The sequence below is a fragment of the Doryrhamphus excisus genome, linkage group LG4, assembly GCF_037039965.1.
Source record: "Doryrhamphus excisus strain RoL-2023G ecotype Guam linkage group LG4, RoL_Dexc_Guam_v1.1, whole genome shotgun sequence".
Lineage (NCBI taxonomy): Eukaryota > Metazoa > Chordata > Actinopteri > Syngnathiformes > Syngnathidae > Doryrhamphus > Doryrhamphus excisus.
This window is the reverse complement of record NC_136360.1, coordinates 6878780-6896919: the sequence shown is the minus strand read 5'-3', so window position 1 is coordinate 6896919 and position 18140 is coordinate 6878780. Positions and strand designations below refer to the sequence as shown.

The following is an 18140-nucleotide window of genomic DNA, read 5'->3' as shown; positions in this document are numbered from 1 at the left end:
GTTCTAATTAAAGCCAATTGATTACATGTTATCAGGAATGCAGTGAAGCCCATGATGCTAATTGTGAGGATCTTGCAGGGATAGCACACAATACGAAGGAGACACAAGAAGGGTGGGAAGGGCATTCAGATGAGCCTTCTGGAATCCAAATTCCCTCCCGCTGCCAAGTATGTACATACACTTGGAAGAAGCAGAAGGTGAGAGTTCCTCTTTTGCTTTAAAATGCTAAGTGTATTTCTCTGGCTGATCTGGCCCTGGAGGCAAAATCATTAAACTGCAGCTGCTCCCCCCCCAAAAAAACCCTTCAACAGTACAACAATGAAGTTAATTCCCCCCGGCTTTGGCAAGAGGTCACAGGAGAGGGGTTTGGGTTGGGGGGCAGGGTGGAACGCTTACTCCAAAATATGCAAAAAGATGATAGAATAATGACGGAGAGGTGATGCTGTCAAAGTGATGCGGCGGCGTGAACGTTGGTACGTTGGCGCGATGCAGGCCGGGATTACATCGGCTTTTGCGGGCTGACGGTGTTTTGAGTCTGTTTGGATAACACAGCGTGACAGCATCATCGCTGGCGCATGGAGTCGAGCTGGCTGATTCAAAGGGGGATTTGATGCAGGAGGAAGAGAGAGCATACACGGAGAAGACGGTATTCTTACTGTTTCTGCTGACTGACTCATCGCTGCGTGAGAAGAGAATACAAAATATATATATTTCTCCTTGACCCACTTCCTAGTGGAGTTACAATTGTCTTTCTCCCATTACTGTACGCAGTGGAGGACCTCGCCTGTAGTAGTCTTCGGTTGCGTCACAAGCTATGACTTAACCTAGAAAATAAGCACATCATCGGCCGAGAGGTGTTTGCAAATCAAAAATGACTTCATGGTTGGAAAGAGGTGACATTGGAAGGGTGTGAAGTTGGAGGAGTAAGTGGGGAGGATCACATAGCCACAGGGCTGTATGTGCGTTATTATACACGTGCGAGTTCAGCCACCTCCAAGTGGAGACGCTAACAGAAATCTTTAATGAGCACCTCAACAAGCAGCTTTTTGCAGGATAACACTTGCATAGACAGTGCATGGTATGCAGTGCTATGATATCTATCTATTATGCCAACAATGAAAAGATAACAACTTATGATGCTGTGTTTTAAAGAACAACCCCTGGAGCTATAGTAAAACAAGCAGCTATAGTCTAAACCAGGGGTGGGCAAACTGTTGGACTCGCGGGCTGCATTGATATGACAAAATTCACGGGGGGGCAGGGGGCAGACTATATATTTTACACGTAACAGTCCACCTGGTATTATTGTATCTGTAAAATTGTCATGCAATCTGCTATTATTATTTATTATTTTATATTTATATTTAAATATTAAAAAAAAATATAATAATTACAATAAAATTAAAATAATTATTATTATATTATTATTATGTAAAATATGCAAATATAACAATAATATTATATATAATTAACATAATAATTAGAATTAATATAATAATTATAATAATCATAATAGTTCTAATAATAATTATAATAATCTAATAATAATAATAATAATAATAATAATAATAATAATAATAATAATAATAATAATAATAATAATAATAATAATAATAATAATAATAATAATAATTACTATTATTATTATTATGTGCTTGTGTCCCTTTTTTCAGGAGCACTTTGTAAACAACAGACCATGTCAAAAAACGAAATTGATAAAACCATCAAAAGGTTGGCTCAGGCCATGATGCCAGGTTGTATGTTGAGTTTAAATGAAATACTTTGGAAAGATTGGGCGGGCCGTATTCAAACACTTGGCGGGCCGGATGTGGCCCCCGGGCCGTAGTTTGCCCACCCCTGGTCGAAACAGTGTATGATATACTGCTATGATATACTGGTATGCCTCCAGTGAAAGCAATATGAGGGCATTTGCATGTATTGCATGTATTTTCAAAGTCTTATGTTTAGTATATTGGAGGATAATGCAGTGTATTATTGTAGTCCCCTCCAATAATATTTGAGATGACGAATAAACAAAAAACATGAAGAATCTGTCTACAGTATTTAGAGAAATATGATTTTGTATGGACTGTGCACAGTGCCTGAGTGGTTAGCGCCCAGGCCACACAGCTCGGAGACCTAGGCTTGATTCCCTGCTTGGGCATCCCCGTGCCTGCGTGGATTTTCTCCGGTTTCCTCCCACATTCCAAAAACATGCTAGGTTAATTGGCGACTCCAAATTGTCCATACGTATGAATGTGAGTGTGAATGGTTGTTTGTCTATATGTGCCCTGTGATTGGCTGGCGACCAGTCCAGGGTGTACCCCGCCTCTCGCCCCAAAGACAGCTGGGATAGGCTCCAGCACCCCTGCCACCCTCGTGAGGATAAGCGGCATAGAAAATGGATGGATGGTCTTCTAGCTTCCTGGAAGGACTCATAACAAGGATTGATACATGATATTCTATCATGCCTCCATCATAACTGCATTAGAAAGATGGACAATCATTTGAAGACCAATTATGGGGAATTGAACGATCATTGAAGGGATTAGTTATTATGTTAGCAGATAAAGATTGTGATATTAAACAACCTTTCTCACTGATAGACATTAAGTTGACTCTAGAAAAAAATATTGTTCACAAATATTGGTAAGCTAGAATGTAACAGCTCCATTATGACTATTATTTACAGAATTTTTTTTTACAGAACCCTGATTAGGGTTTGATGAGATTACATTCATAAACGTAATAATGATAATTTAGGACCAAGCTATTCAGCGAGGAGGAAGGACTCTTCTCTCTAATTTCAGTGTCAGTGCACACTGAAGCATCCTGCACTTAATAATAATCATGATAAATATTGTAATTCACAAAGCACAGGAACAAACACAACCCATCATTTAGCCTAAAATAGAAAATATCAGCTTGTGAACTATGAAAACCAAGCAACATGATATACAGTACTTCACTCAACGTGCGAGGAAATTCATGTTGATGAGTGTCACCATCCAGCAACAAGATTGTGAAAGCTGATGGTTAAAAAACAGAACAAAACATAAAATAGGGATTTTCTCAATTTCATAAGTGACACCTCAACTTTAATCAGCAATTTCACGGCTAGAACCCTTGTGGGTTTAGCTGCCATTAGCTGGTCCAGGTGCAACGCGGTAAAGACAAGGAATCAGTTTATTTGTCACTTCTTTTTTTAATACACAGCTGTATACAGCAGAAAATATAGGAGCTTAAAAGAAAGCCGTGGTTGCTGAGAAACACTCCTTTTCGTCAGATAAAAAGCATGGCCTTGACACAAAAATAGCAACAATTTCAAGTCATAAGAGGTTCATTCTTTAAGGGATGATTGCTGTTGTGGTTCTTCTCATTTTAACTGTCAGAAAGCATTGGAGAATGCCACATTGCTGCCATTTGCTTACCTTTACTGGTAACTGGTTACTTTTGTAGTGGAGTAAATCAGTTAGTAACTCAGTTACTTTTTTTGAGAAGTAACTAGTAACTATAATTACTTTTTTAAAGTAACGTGCCCCCAACACTGGCTATGAGTTATTTATTGAATTCAATAGTGTCTCCCGCCTTTAAAATGCTTACACTTCCAACTTCCTGTGGCACTGTAGAAGGTTATTTTGAAGTCGTAATCAATAAGCAAAGCAGAGACTGGTGGTGCGACCGTGTTAGTTAACACAAGCTGCTAAAAAATACATTACAAACACATCTGGAATAATGCCGTGTATTAATAACACAAGACATGCAAGATATTGTATGCTAATCGAGAAACGTACACAGAGAAAATGTGCGCAAATCAAGGATCCACTAGGTACATAACAAATACAAATACAGTTGTGTTTTGACATCAAATAAAAGCAATATTATTTTAATATTATTTGGCAACATCAGTCATTTTTTGTACAAAATCCCACTAAATATTTTTAAAATGTTAGGCCAACATATTTTCACATAGTAATATTCCATAGAAGAAAGACCCTGTATTTAATACAAATAATGTACAGTATGCTCCAGTAAACCCATTCAAAGGTGCATTTGAAATTACATAAAATTAAGCTAAATTGAATTTAACATGAAGAGGAAGGAAGTAGCCCGCCTTCGGAAGAGATGACAGTCAAGTGACAGGCGACGGAGAGCACTTAACATTTGACAGCTCACAACACGATTGTCTAAAAGCAGACGTGTCAGCTTCTCCTCAGAGCTTCAAGAATGAACTGCATGTGGAGTCTGACTTTCAGGCTGCAAGGCCCATGAGAAGAAAAAAATATGAACATTTAAATAACATGCTCTCTCAAGTCAAAGCTAAAAGAACTTCTTTAATATCATCTTTTTTTTTTTTTTTTTTTAGCAATTTAACATTTGAAAGAGACTACTTAGGGAGTCTATTTCTGTCCCAGATGTAAGTGCTTGAGCAAATAGTGAATAGCTGCAGTAAAAAAAAAAAGTGCGTCATTAGGATGAGGAGCATGAAAGAAATGAGTCAAAGTGACAAAAAGGCGATAAAGACAGACATTAATGAGGAAAATGGGGACTGCCGACAAGGACACAGCGATATAATATACTACTGCAATTAGTGGCTGGGGGCTTTTATTTACTATACGAGTTATATTTAACAACATTAAACGCTTGTTACAATTTAGGTCGAGTGAAATTGGCAGTATAAAGTATGATAGTATTTTTCAACGATTACAAGGTCCTACAATAGTGTATTGGAAATGTGTTGGCAGTTTTTTAGATAGTTTAAAAGTCCTTTTAGTAGGCATGACTGGGGACGTGTCGTTTTGGGGGACTGTAGCTTTTATGTTAATGTGTTTATCCAGGCATATCTCCAACAAAGTGTGTGGCTACAAGAAGCACTATTGTACACTTTATCCACTTTTTACATTCATTCATTCATTCATTCATTTTCTACCGTTTTTTCCTCACGAGGGTCACGGGAAGTGCTGAAGCCTATCCCAGCTGTCTTCGGGCGAGAGGCGGGGTACACCCTGGACTGGTCGCCAGCCAATCACAGGGCACATATAGACAAACAACCATTCACACTCACATTCATACCTATGGACAATTTGGAGTCACCAATTAACCTAGCATGTTTTTGGAATGTGGGAGGAAACCGGAGTACCCGGAGAAAACCCACGCATGCACAGGGAGAACATGCAAACTCCACACAGAGATGGCCGAGGGTGGAATTGAACCCTGGTCTCCTAGCTGGGAGGTCTGCGCGCTAACCACTCGATCGCCGTGCCGCCCCACTTTTTACATATACTGGAAAAATGATACTTGTTTATAATGAAGATAATGCATTTTTGACAAGTACGAATCTCGTTCATTATCCGTAATCATGTATTCACTCTGCTCTGTGATTGGCCAGTCACACAGAGCAGCCCTTCCTCCCTGGACTGAAAGAGCGGTGCCTCATTTATGTACGGATACAGATAATTTAGATGGGTGAACACATACAGATAGTGGTGTAGTCGCTCATCCTTAATACTTATGTTATAAAATACGATGTGTGTGTGTGTGTGTGTGCGTGTGTAGTGCTCCTAAACCTCCAGCTGTGTTAGGTTGTGCAGGTGGATTACAAAAGGATGAGGACGGACCAAGAAGAAGAAGAAAAAAAACCTAAGGCTTTAGGCAGCTCTCTTGAGAGCTCCGTGCAATGCTGATGAATCAGTGTGAGGATTCTCAGTTTTTGCTTGTGTTGTCTGTTGAAAATAGACCAAATGTGTAAAACTGACAAACAGGGACAAGATATACAGTAATCCCTCCTTTACTGCAGTTGTTGGTGACAAATTAATTTCTGTGAAGTATTCATAAATGGAATTTTTCATAATTACAGCATAAAAGCTGTTTAGATAGTTTTTTCTTAGTATTATTAGAGCCTTCAAGAAATAAATAACACAATAATAGGGATCAATATTTAAAGTGCAATATAGCAAGGCCAAAAGTATTTGTATTTTCATTCATTTAGCCTTTTTATGCTTGAAAATGTTGAAAATTTAGTAATTTTATTTTTGTGTAATTTCTTTAAATATGAATTTGTTATTTTTATTTATTTTATTTATATATTGTGTTATGCTGCAAACTGCTAGTTGGAAATCAAATGCTCTACCATGTTGGCCACAGAGTCTGGAGATCAGGAAGACGTGGATTTGATTCTCCGCTTGGGCATCTCTGTTTGGAGTTTGCATGTTCTCCAAATGCATGCGTGGGTTTCCTCCCACATTCCATAAACATGCTAGGTTAATTGGTGACTCCAAATTGTCCATAGGTGTGAATGTGAGTGTGAATGGTTGTTTGCCTATATGTGCCCTGTGGTTGGCTCATGACCAGTCCAGGGTGTACCCTGGCCGAAGTCAGCTGGGATCGTATTGGCGTAGTGATTGGCAATCCTAGTGAAGGACAAAGTACAAATAAGAAGAGTCCTGAACCATGGTGTACATACAGTCTGTCTAACCACTCTTGCACTTATTACAATAACGCTTCATTTCTTTGTTTCCTCTAACTTCCTCTAACCTTTTTATCATTCATTATTATATAAGCATTATTTTTTATACTCTTGTACCACATTGTTATACTGCCTCATCATTTTCTTATGAATTTAAAATTGGCAAAGATTACATTTGGAATACAGGAAATGGACAAATCTATTGCAATTGATGTGAAACGGGGGGTGGGGGGGGTAGGATTAAATAAGCTCTGCTTCTACTCCGTTTTAGACATGTAGAACTGTGAATTGTAAAAGTTGCTTGATAGAAACTGGAGGTCCAATCAAGCCAACAGTAAAGGCAACCAAAAAAAAAAGTGGTAGTAGAAAAGCAGAAAAACAGTAAATATATTTGCTTTCTTTCTACAGCTCGGTCTGTTTTATGGCCAGAAATAGATCCAAGAATTGGACACCAGAGCGGTCTCCATGCGATTAATTGACAGTGACAGGACAATGGAAAAAATAGACAATTTGTCTCTTAAAGTATGTCAAAAATAGTGACAGATGACAGAGAATAGCCTGTCACTCAGACCTCTGGGGAGGTGTTCCACTTTAAGCCATTGCAGCAATTGTACTTTTAAGTGAGGGGAGGTCTTAGAGAGAATAAAGAGAAGACACAAAATAAACACCAAAAGTCTAATGGAGAGTGAGAGAAGGATACAGCAGATAAAAATAAACTGGGAGGAAAGTAGCGGATAGGAGATAGACAGAAGATGATCCATGAAGGCTGTCGATGATAGCGCTCCGAGTGTATATGTGTGATAAAGTTTTCAAAGAGTAGGGGCCCTAAAAGACTCCCGTGAGCCCTCAAAGGCAAGCAGCGTTCACAGACTGGCTGGATGAAGCCAGATTAAGTGGAAAAAAGAAATATAGAGGAAATGTAGGAAAGCAACGATGCCAGGAGAAGCAATGTGAGGGGAAATGAAGTGAGGAAAAGGAAAGTTTGGCATATATACAAATATTTTTTTCTAAAAATATTTATATACGGTGCCTTCCAGAAGTATTGGAAAAGTGAGGTCAATAACTTTATTTTTGCTGTGTACTAAAAACATTTGGGTTTGACGTTAAAAGATGAATATGACGCCAGAGGCCGACTTTTAGCTTTTATTACCAGAGTACATCTGGATTACATTTAAAACTTAGAAAATCCAGTATCTCCTCACCTTTTGTTTCAACCCCCCGTTTGTGAATGACAGGTCACTGTTTCTACACTCGGGAGGACAGGTTTTGCCTGTGTAGACTTCATTTACTGATGAAAACGCCATGACAACCAGACAACTGTCTGTATGCGTGAAATTGAAAAGCAATCTGAAGCATTGCATAAAAATTGGTCATAAGCAACCATTTGCAATGTCCTGAAGTAGAAATAAGCCGCAATCATGTTGTAAATAACAGATGTTGAACAGGTGGACTAAGATAAAAATCAGCAGTTACTGACATAAACATTGTCAGACGGCAGGAATAACGGTACTGTTCATAGACGACTTTATGAACAAAAATCACTCCACACTCTTTATTGCTCTCTGGTTCTACCATATCTTACTTTTTGTGTGGAAATATGGGGGTAATAACTATAAAAGCAATCTTCACTCGCTAAATGTACTGCAAAAAAGGTCAGTAAGGATAATTCATAATGCTGCCTACAGAGAACATACTAACTCCTTATTTCTAAACACAAATACACAAATACTTAAACTTGCTGATATAGTTAATTTTCAAACAGCTAAAATAATGCATAAGGCTAAAAACAACCAATTATCTAAAAATGTCATCCAATGCTTCTCTACAAGAGAGGAGAAATATGATCTCAGTGGAGAACTAAATTTGAAGCCCTTATATGCTAGGACTATGTTAAAAAGCCATAGCATTTCAGTATGTGGAATCAAACTATGGAATGGATTGAGTATGCACAACAAACAATGCACAACGATGAGCCAATTCAAGAAACAATACAAGCAGTTGATGTTTGCTAAATACAAGGATGAAGAGTCTTGAACCAGTCATGATGTGCTATATATATCACTATATTGACAGTTACTATGGTACCTATTATGTCATTGTATATATCACTATATTGACAGTTATTATGGTACCCATTATGTCCTTGTATGGTTATATCACCTTGTACTTCGGTACGAGGTGCATTATGCAAAAAAAAAAAAAATCAAAAAACCCTAAACTGTATTATGGAAAGCAGGAAGTGAACAAATGTAACAGTTACTGATTGTAAAAGTACCAGATGGAGGGGTAGGATTTAATAAGCTTTGCTTCTTCCTACTCCTTTTGGACATGTGGAACTGTGAATTGATTATGTGATGCATTCAATTGTAATCTGATGCATGTTCAAATGAAATAAAACCATTACCAAAAATATAAATGCTACACCAGAAGAGACAAACTACTAATTAGCAAGAAGACCAGGAAGGCCAGGCTGGAGTGCACGGGAAGTTTCAACCTCGAGGCATCTGACTTCCTATTTGGCTCGCAATATTGCCGTTGACCATGACCAGAGAGTGCGCCGGCTGGGGCACCTCCCAAAAAAGACCCAAACGGATTCTTTTCGTTGTCCCATACAGCTGCAGAAGCTGTCGCTACATCGCATATAGCTAGTGTGAGCCGACAACAGGGATTTCAATCTTGAGGAATGTTTCCGGCACCCACAACGGAGCTGCAACGGATTAGGTGTGAGCCTGGTGTCAGGTTTACCAATGTACTCACAAATTGTGTTCTTGTACTGGGATGTGAAAGTAGTATTACTGCAAGTTGGAACCTTTACCGAAATCATACTTAATCAACATACACGTACTTACACTGTACATACACACAAAGAGACACGCAATGCAGTAATAAATACATAAAATACAGGAATTAAATTTAAAAACAAGCATACTGGAGGTGGGTGTGTGCAAATGACTTCTTTGGAGGAGGAAGTCTTACTACGCTGCTAGGTTGTACATTTCACATGTTCAAGAACTGCATCGTTACTGTTAACGAGTCATGCTAACATCCTTCAAATGTGGCGTTTGAGCGTCTTGGGGAATACAGCCAATGATGATTTCTCTACGGAGTGTTTTCATTCATTCATTCATTTTCTACCGCTTTTTCCTCACGAGGGCATCGCGGGGGTGCTGGAGCCTATCCCAGCTGTTTTTGGGCGAGAGGCGGGGTACACCCTGGACTGGTCGCCAGCCAATCACAGGGCATATATAGACAAACAACCATTCACACTCACATTCACATTCATACCTATGGACAATTTGGAGTCGGCAATTAACCTAGCATGTTTTTGGAATGTGGGAGGAAACCGGAGTACCCGGAGAAAACCCACGCATGCACGGGGAGAACATGCTAACTCCACACAGAGATGGCCGAGGGTGGAATTGAATCTCCTAGCTGTGAGGCCTGTACGCTAACCACTCGACCGCCATGCCGCACTGAGTGTTTTATGATGTCTAATTCCACTTCACTTTCCTTTTATTTCACACCCTTCCCCCAGAAGAGGATGCTTCATGCTCAGGAGACATAATGGAGGTTAAAGTAAAAAAAAAAAAAACAAATAAAAAGAACAAAAGTGTTGTCCTTGCTCTCAGTGTTGTGATCAAGTATTCTTTCCCTGTGTATTACTCTGCCGGGCGTATATAACTCGTTCTCATTTGTCTTTTTGTACAGCACTAATCCTTCATGGGAGTGTGTTTGGAACCATAATACGTCATAACACAGGATTTAGTAATTTTTAGATTTCTATCCTGATGATTAGGTTTTAAAGAAAGAGTCCCGAGGATCTCTTTGTTTCTGTGGGCCATTCTAATGATTTCAGTTTTGTCTGAGTTTAGCTGGAGAAAGTTGTTTTGCATCCACACGTCGATCTGTTTGATCTGAATGTCGTAGTTGGACACATTGCAGCTTCGTATTCAAATTCCGTGGTCTTGCTCTGAAGCATACGTCATCCATATTCATCATACCTGATGTTTGCAGATATGTGTGACCCCCATCTGGAGAGCTGATAAGACCCCCATTGCATAAAAAAACACCCCCGAGTCTTCACAGGAAGGGGAATCAATTTGTGCCACTTTCTACGTGGTCAGCCTTTTTATATGCTCCACTTCCTGCTTGAGCTACCAGCACTGCATACACACATTATGTTATGTTATGTGTATGTTAAGCTAACACAGACAGACTGACCACTCGCTAAACACAGGAAATTGGCTGGTGCCCAGAGATTTCCAGGGCCCCCCAAACGTCTCATAAAAACTGATTATTGATTACCAGTGGAGTGAGGAAGAGTAGAAGGTGAAAACAAACTGTTTTTTTTTTTTTGGTAATTAAAAATACCGGAGGTAGACAGCCAGAGGCTTTTCACAGCAGCACAGCTGAGAAGAATGCAATAGGAACGAAACTGGGAGTGACGCTTTCCATCACAAAGATGTGAGTATTAAAGCGGCACACTATATTGAATGTTCTTATCATTGTTGGGATGATTCACTTATTAAGCAATGCAACTAGCAACTTAGGCAACTAGCAACTTCAAAAGCAGGAAAAAAAGTGGCCTAAATTACATACTCACCTTTTGTAAAAGTGGAAATAAAATTACATGAAAAAACTTTTGTCAGTGAAGTACAAGGACGCGGGTTTGCCTTGGGCTCCCAAATGCCTAAATACACCTCTGCACAGACACGCACTCACGGTAGCGGTGAGCCCTAGCCACCAGAAAAGCTCATTAATCTGCAAGTGGGCTCATAACAAAGAGAGAAAATCCACACACACACTGCAGTTCATTCTCATTATAGTGCACACGCAGTATGTCCTCTATGTCTCATTGTTCTTAGGACGCCACTGCCTCTGAAATAACCCCACTGCATCATACCGAGCATCATTTCTGCATGGGAGCAGTTCCAAGGTGCCAGGGTGCTCTTGGTTGTGTTGATTTTGCAAGGGTATGCCTGCAAGTGGTGGTGCAGTCAATCACCTGTTGATTGAAGAATGCAGCAGCCAGGATGAATTAATGAGGCAGGAAAAGGGGGGGTTGGGGGTGTAGAGGACTGAGGCAGCCAATCACAAGAGCTTCTTAAGGGCCTCCTTAGCTGGCGACAAACTGTGACAAAGCGCCCATCATCAATCACGGCAAAGATGGTCTTCGCCATCTGCAAACCCTCCCCGCCCTCCCGAGCCTGTCCACTCTAGGTTCATCTGAGGTAATGTCCATGATCGGTTTCCAGTTTGGAATAAATATCCTCCACATTTCACCACCACAGTGGACAAAAATAATTTCTGATAGCATTTACAAAGTATCCAATCAGATTGTGCTGCTCATAACGACTAGGGGGCATTCAGTGTACTCTGCAGAAATCCCTTAGTTAGTTTCACAAAATGATGGCCTTTAACAGCAGTTGCTCTCTCTTTATTACCTCTCTTTTAATTTCTTAATTACATTTGACCTTTTTTTCTTTACTTTACTTTTCACATCTTTAGTCATGGTAAGCTACATTATATAGAATGTGCGAGAAACATTTCTCGTGTTGTTTTACAGACAAACGGTCAACCGATTGCTTGTCTCTCAATACCTGGTCTCTACAAATTATTCATCCAAGGCTTTATGGTTGATTCTTAACCATTGAGGATGCTGCTGAAGAAACAGCCTTACCATCCGCTTGTCAAACAGGTAATTCAGTCCTATCAGTTTATTGTTCACAACCCTACATTCTCACTTTTTCTGCTAATATTAACAGCTTAATAGTTGTAACATTACAGCTTTATTATAACAACATTGCAGCCTTTTTTCAGAACATTTGTAAGTGAAAAACAACAACAAAAAATATGAAGGCTCAAAAATACAAAAGACTAAATAAGTACAACTGAAAAATGCTAGCAACAGGGCTGCACGGTGTACAAGTGGTTACCCACACAGTCAGGAGATGGCTTCGATTATCCACTTCTGTGTGGAGTTTGCATGTTCTCCCCGTGCATGCGTGGGTTTTCTCCGGGTACTCCGGTTTCCTCCCACATTCCAAAAACATGCTAGGTTAATTGGCGACTCCAAATTGTCCATAGGTATGAATGTGAGTGTGAATGGTGGTTTGTCTATATGTGCCCTGTGATTGGCTGGTGACCAGTCCAGGGTGTACCCCGCCTCTTGCCCAATGTCAGCTGGGATAGGCTCCAGCATAGCCCTGCAACCTTAATGAGGATAAGCGGTAAAGAAAATGGATGTATGGATGGAACCAACGATGTAACACTTCTGCTCACAATGGTTCCCCAGGCTACTACCTCCTCAATTGGAGAGAAACCTTCCCTTTAAATACCTCCAGTCCCTCCTTTGGGCATACAAACACAACAATAGGGTAGTAATAAACATGAACATGACACCCTGAACAACATAACCAGGATAGCATCAACATAAATATAATAGCCCACCCATGGCGCCCCAAAATGGGTAGATATGTACATCTAAACTGGTAACTTCGTTTAGTCCAACGGTCACCTGACCATTACCTGTGCGCCCATTGCATTTCTTTATGGGCAGTCCAGAATTCCTTTGTTTGCCGTGTGTGGCGGCTGCAGGATGAGGTGAGTCTTTGGTTTGTGTGACGTAGATCATGTGTGGCGTATGGACATGGACTGTGCACCCTCCAATGTCCACACATGGGTGAAGACAGTGTACCGAGGAGTTCTCTTTTCCGGAATCCGTATGAATCCTTATGAATAAAATGTCTTGTTTTCACAAGGAACACACTGTCAGTCAAAATTCTAAACTTTATTTCCTTAGTATGACTTAGTACTGACGCATCACATTTACACTTAGCAGTCACTTAGCTTTAGCATGAAAGGGCAACAGGTGAGCACTTCTATTTTGGATGCAAACATTGACATCAAAGGCAGAACCAGAGGAGTGAGTGAGAAAGCAAGAAGAGAAGGATGAGGAAGACGGGGAAAAGAAAGGCCAAAGATCATAAACTTGAATGAGATCCGAGCAACTTTGGTCAAACAGTGAGTGTTGCCGCTGGCCATGAAATCCACAAACACGTATACCCTTGCTCCAAGCTATGGAAGACGCATGTGGCGATATAGCAGTCCTTGCTTTTCATGGCTGGATTTGCCGTGCCAGTCGATATTTCCCCCACTGCTTTGCCAGGGAAAATATTGCCTGTGATGTGGCTGAAGTAATGTGGCGAGATGCAAACAGAAGAGAGGATGCAGCATAGTTTTTGTATGTGTGTTTTTTTTACTGTAACCTTATTTATTTTGTAGGTAGACCACTGTATGTAATGAAATATGCATATTTGTATGTGTTGGTTGGTTCTTAGAAAAATGACATCTATTTGTGACACTGTGTTGTGAGTACAGAAACGATATTGCTACACACTTAAAGTATGACTCAAAGTATGTATGTACTGTCTGTGTACTACTGTCTGTAGTAAGTGTGACACCGGGCGGGGAATCGAACTCGGGACTCTTATCTCCTAATCAATCTTTTAACCGTGGTCCCAAAAATTATTTGTACGGCAGATACTTTAATATATGTGTACTATCATGTACTCAAGTATGCCAAAAATCACAAAAACTTTGACCCCCCCCCCCCCCCCCCCACACACACACACACACATAAACCCATATAAAATCCCATTTCACCACAAAGAAATAATTAATCTTTGAAGCTGAATCATATGAACTGATCTGAGAGCGACTAAGTTAACAAAGAAACGAAGCGGGATCATTTTCTCTCTTCATATGATCTTGTGTACATACTGTTGGAAATGGGGTGTACACCTTTTGAGTGGGTTGAATCCTGCAAGATTTACGTTCAGGTTTGACAAGTTGAGCGTGCATGTCAGCAAGCGTGCGAGCTTGAATATGTTTCATGTTCTGCATGAATACGGAAGCATTTGAGTATGAATATTTCTATTGGTCTTTGACGGTGAAATGCCCAGCAATAGGTAATATATGTGTGCATGTGGAGGTTAAGGGGGCTGTGTCATGAAGTAAAATGTGTTTTAGAGAGTTGCTGAAGGCAGTCTGTGCGCTGCGACACGGATGGAAAGTAAAGAGCAACATTCAGAAGAGGACTGGGAATTGAAAACGGATCAGATCAGAACAAAGAAAGACCGATGTGGGACGAGCAAAATTATAGCAAAATGTGTGATTAAGGAAAGAGGACATAAAAAAAATGTGGCAGGCTCCTGGTTTAAATTAGTTTTGTGGGGATGCGAGCAGAAGAAGCAGCAGCAGGCGAGTAAGAGGAGCGAGAGGAAGTTCAGATCTTAATCAGCATGATTGGAAAAAGTAGCCACCGAGCGAGGGGAAGTGCAAAACATGTCGGAATAAAAAATCAGTTCCAGCAGAAAATTTAATGGAGAACGTACTGGGCGCCAGATACGAGATGTTCATGTTTACTCGCCAAGGCGGTTATGAATTTATCTATGTAGGTTTGTTGTTGGTGGTTTTTAATAGACGATACTGTGCATAAGTCATGGACCAACACTACAATAAAACAGAAAACAATAAGACAGTAACAGGTGTTAGTAATAACATGAATTAAGGAGAATTAATTCAGCTTAAAATTGATTTTTGTGGGGTCTATATTTTGGAAGAATAAATTACGACCAGTCCAGGGTGTACCCCGCCTCTCGCCCCAAAGACAGCTGGGATAGGCTCCAGCATGCCCCGCACCCATCGTGAGGATAAGCGGTAGAAAATGAATGAATTAAATTACTAAATCTAAGGCGGTGAATCTCAAATTGATAGGATGCTTGGTGATTTTTTTTTGTACAACAAAATGATTCCGCACTAACCATTTGTTATGTCAGTACCAGGGCTGGGAGCAAGTCGGGGTTTTGCAAGTCTCAAGTTAATCTCAAGTCTTTAATCAAAACTCCCAAGTTTTCCAGTCCTTCCAAGTCCAAAGTTTTACTGTGTTACACATAAAATACAATTTTAACAATGTTTTTAGCCCATTAAATACTTTGATGGGGACACATATTTCTCAACATGTTCACTCAAGAAAATCTAAAGTATTTTCAAGTCATCAGTATGAGTCGGGTCCCAAATCATTGACGTCAAAGTCCAAGTCTTTGATGATATTGTCAAGACGACTCCAAAGTCGAAAAGAAGTCAAAAGAAATTTGTGATTTCTAAAATCACAAATACTTAAACTTGCTGATATAGTTAATCTTCAAACAACTAAAATAATGTATAAAGCTAAAAATAACCAATTACTTAAAAATGTCATCCAATACTTCTCAATACAAGAGAGGAGAAATATGATTTCAGGGAAGAACTAAATTAGAAATACTTATATGCTAGGACTATGTTAAAAAACCAAAGCATTTCAGTATGTGGAATCAAACTATGGAATGGATTGAGGAAGACCGTCAAACAATGCACAACGATGAGCCAATTCAAGAAACAATACAAGCAGTTGATGTTTGTTAAATACAAGAGTCTTGAACCAGTCATGATGTACTATATATATCACTATGTGGACAGTTACTACGTATGTAATTATATGGTCATATAACCTCATACTTCGTTATGTGACAAAAAATAAATAAATAAAATAAAAAAAACAAATAAGTATTTAACTATATTACTATATTAGGAAAGCAGGAAGTGAACAAATGTAACAGTTACTGATTGTAAAAGTACCAGATGGAGGGGTAGGATTTAATAAGCTCTGCTTCTTCCTACTCCTTTTGGACATGTGGAACTGTGAACTGATTATGTGATACAATGAATTGTAATCTGATTCATGTTCAAATGAAATTAAACCATTACCATTACCAAAGACATCATCACTGATCACTGTGACTCGACTTGAGTCCAAGCTGTGTGACTGCGTCCCCACCTATGGTCAGTACAGTACAGTACAGTCTATATACTGTAGTAGTAGTAGTAGTGTTTGTCTGGGAGTTGGTGTGGTGCTTTTTAAGTGATAAAGAACAACCTCCTTCCTCATGGACAAGATACCGCCTGCGACTGTCAGGAGCTGTTAGTTTGATTATCTTGTTTTTCTTCAGCGAATCAGCTAACCCGGCATGTTTTTACAATGTAATGTAAGCACTGTAATGTTGTGGCCGTTTGATAAGATAGAGCTTCTACTATTATTTACCGTGCATTATCAGCAGTTGAACAATATATATGTCTGAGGTTTTCTCCAAGCAGCAAATCATCACTGTATGTGTGTGTGTGTGTGTGTGTTTCATGCAGTTAGCACACATTTGTCACGATTTATCGATGCCCCTACCACAATATTGATTGATAACGTTAATGCACAAGCACACCCATAAGTCTGCATAATTTGCTCTTGTGTGTGTATGCGCATTAAAGGTTATTGATAATGGGACACAGAAATGTAAGACCTTTGCCCTCCAACCCCTTAGCCTATGACCTCGTTTTCCATTTATGCTCATTTATGACAGTCGTAGCATGCAGCTCAGACTGTCGTCCGTACAGCATAATTGTGGAACACACGCAACACTGATCATGTGACTCATGCATAACAATACAGATTGTATTATGCGAGCAAATTATTATTTGTCAAAATTTTGAGCTCGGTTTTTCTTCTTTTGAGATCAGCAAAGTATAGGAATAAGTAGCCTATCATGATAAAAGAATCCGGTCTGACTTTCATGCATTCCTTCCACAATTCAATCATTTGTTGCCGGCAAAGCACACTAATTTGTCCAAATTATCAGGTCCAGCGTCTAAGTTTCTTTTCCTCGGGTCAGGGAGGCATAGTATGAAGCAGTATATCATTTACTGTCCTGATAAAAGAAACCATTCTGACATACTGTATGTATTCCTCCTATAGATTGCTCATGTGAATTATGCCAGCAAAGCGCTGCTTTGTGTCCATATACTGTAGCTCCAATTTTTGATCTTCCTCCATTCAGCGAGGCATAGCAGGAATCATATCACACAGTCTTGATTAAATAGGCTTACTCCTGTGACAAAGACATTCTTAATTTCCCACTGGGATGAGTCAAGTATATCTGTGTAAAGTATATCCAGTATTTATTGACCGCAGCATGGAGACGTTGATAACATGACTCCGTTTTTTTATTGTCTCAGTTTTACTTACTTGATCAGCTCGACATGGCAATAAGCATATACGTAATGCACTGCCTCACAGGACTTCTAAAATACTATACATCAAGTCTTCATTTTGTTTTTTTTAGCCATTCAGAGGTGGACTTGCTGGTGTATTTTGGATTATTGCACCGCTGCAGAACACAAGTTAGTTTCAGCTCGAGCTCACAAACAGATGTATTTCAGGATTTTTTGGTAGACAGCTAAATTTATAGCAAGTCTTCCAGGTGCTGAAGTAGCAATACAGCCCGAGACCATCACACTACCACCACCATATTTTACTGCTGGTGTGATGTTCTTTTTCAGAAATGGGACACACACTGTCCATTAAGTTGAACTTTTGTCTTATCAGACCATAGAATATTTCCTCAAAGGTCAAGATTCTTTCTGGCAAAATTGAGCCGAGCCGTAAAAAAAAAAAAAAAAAAATTATATTAAAAAAAAAAAAAACGGTTGTAAAAACTGTAAACTGTAAAAACAAAGTCTTGAACCAGTCATGATGTGCTATATATATCACTATATTGACAGTTACTATGGTACCTATTATGTCATT

At 39.5% G+C, this 18140-nt stretch overlaps 1 protein-coding gene across 2 annotated transcripts in view; it reads right to left on the bottom strand.

Moving 5' to 3' along the window:
- The window catches only part of ncanb (neurocan b), a 162304-nt gene that overhangs the window by 24447 nt on the left and 119717 nt on the right, over positions 1-18140 (bottom strand). The window lies entirely within an intron of this gene.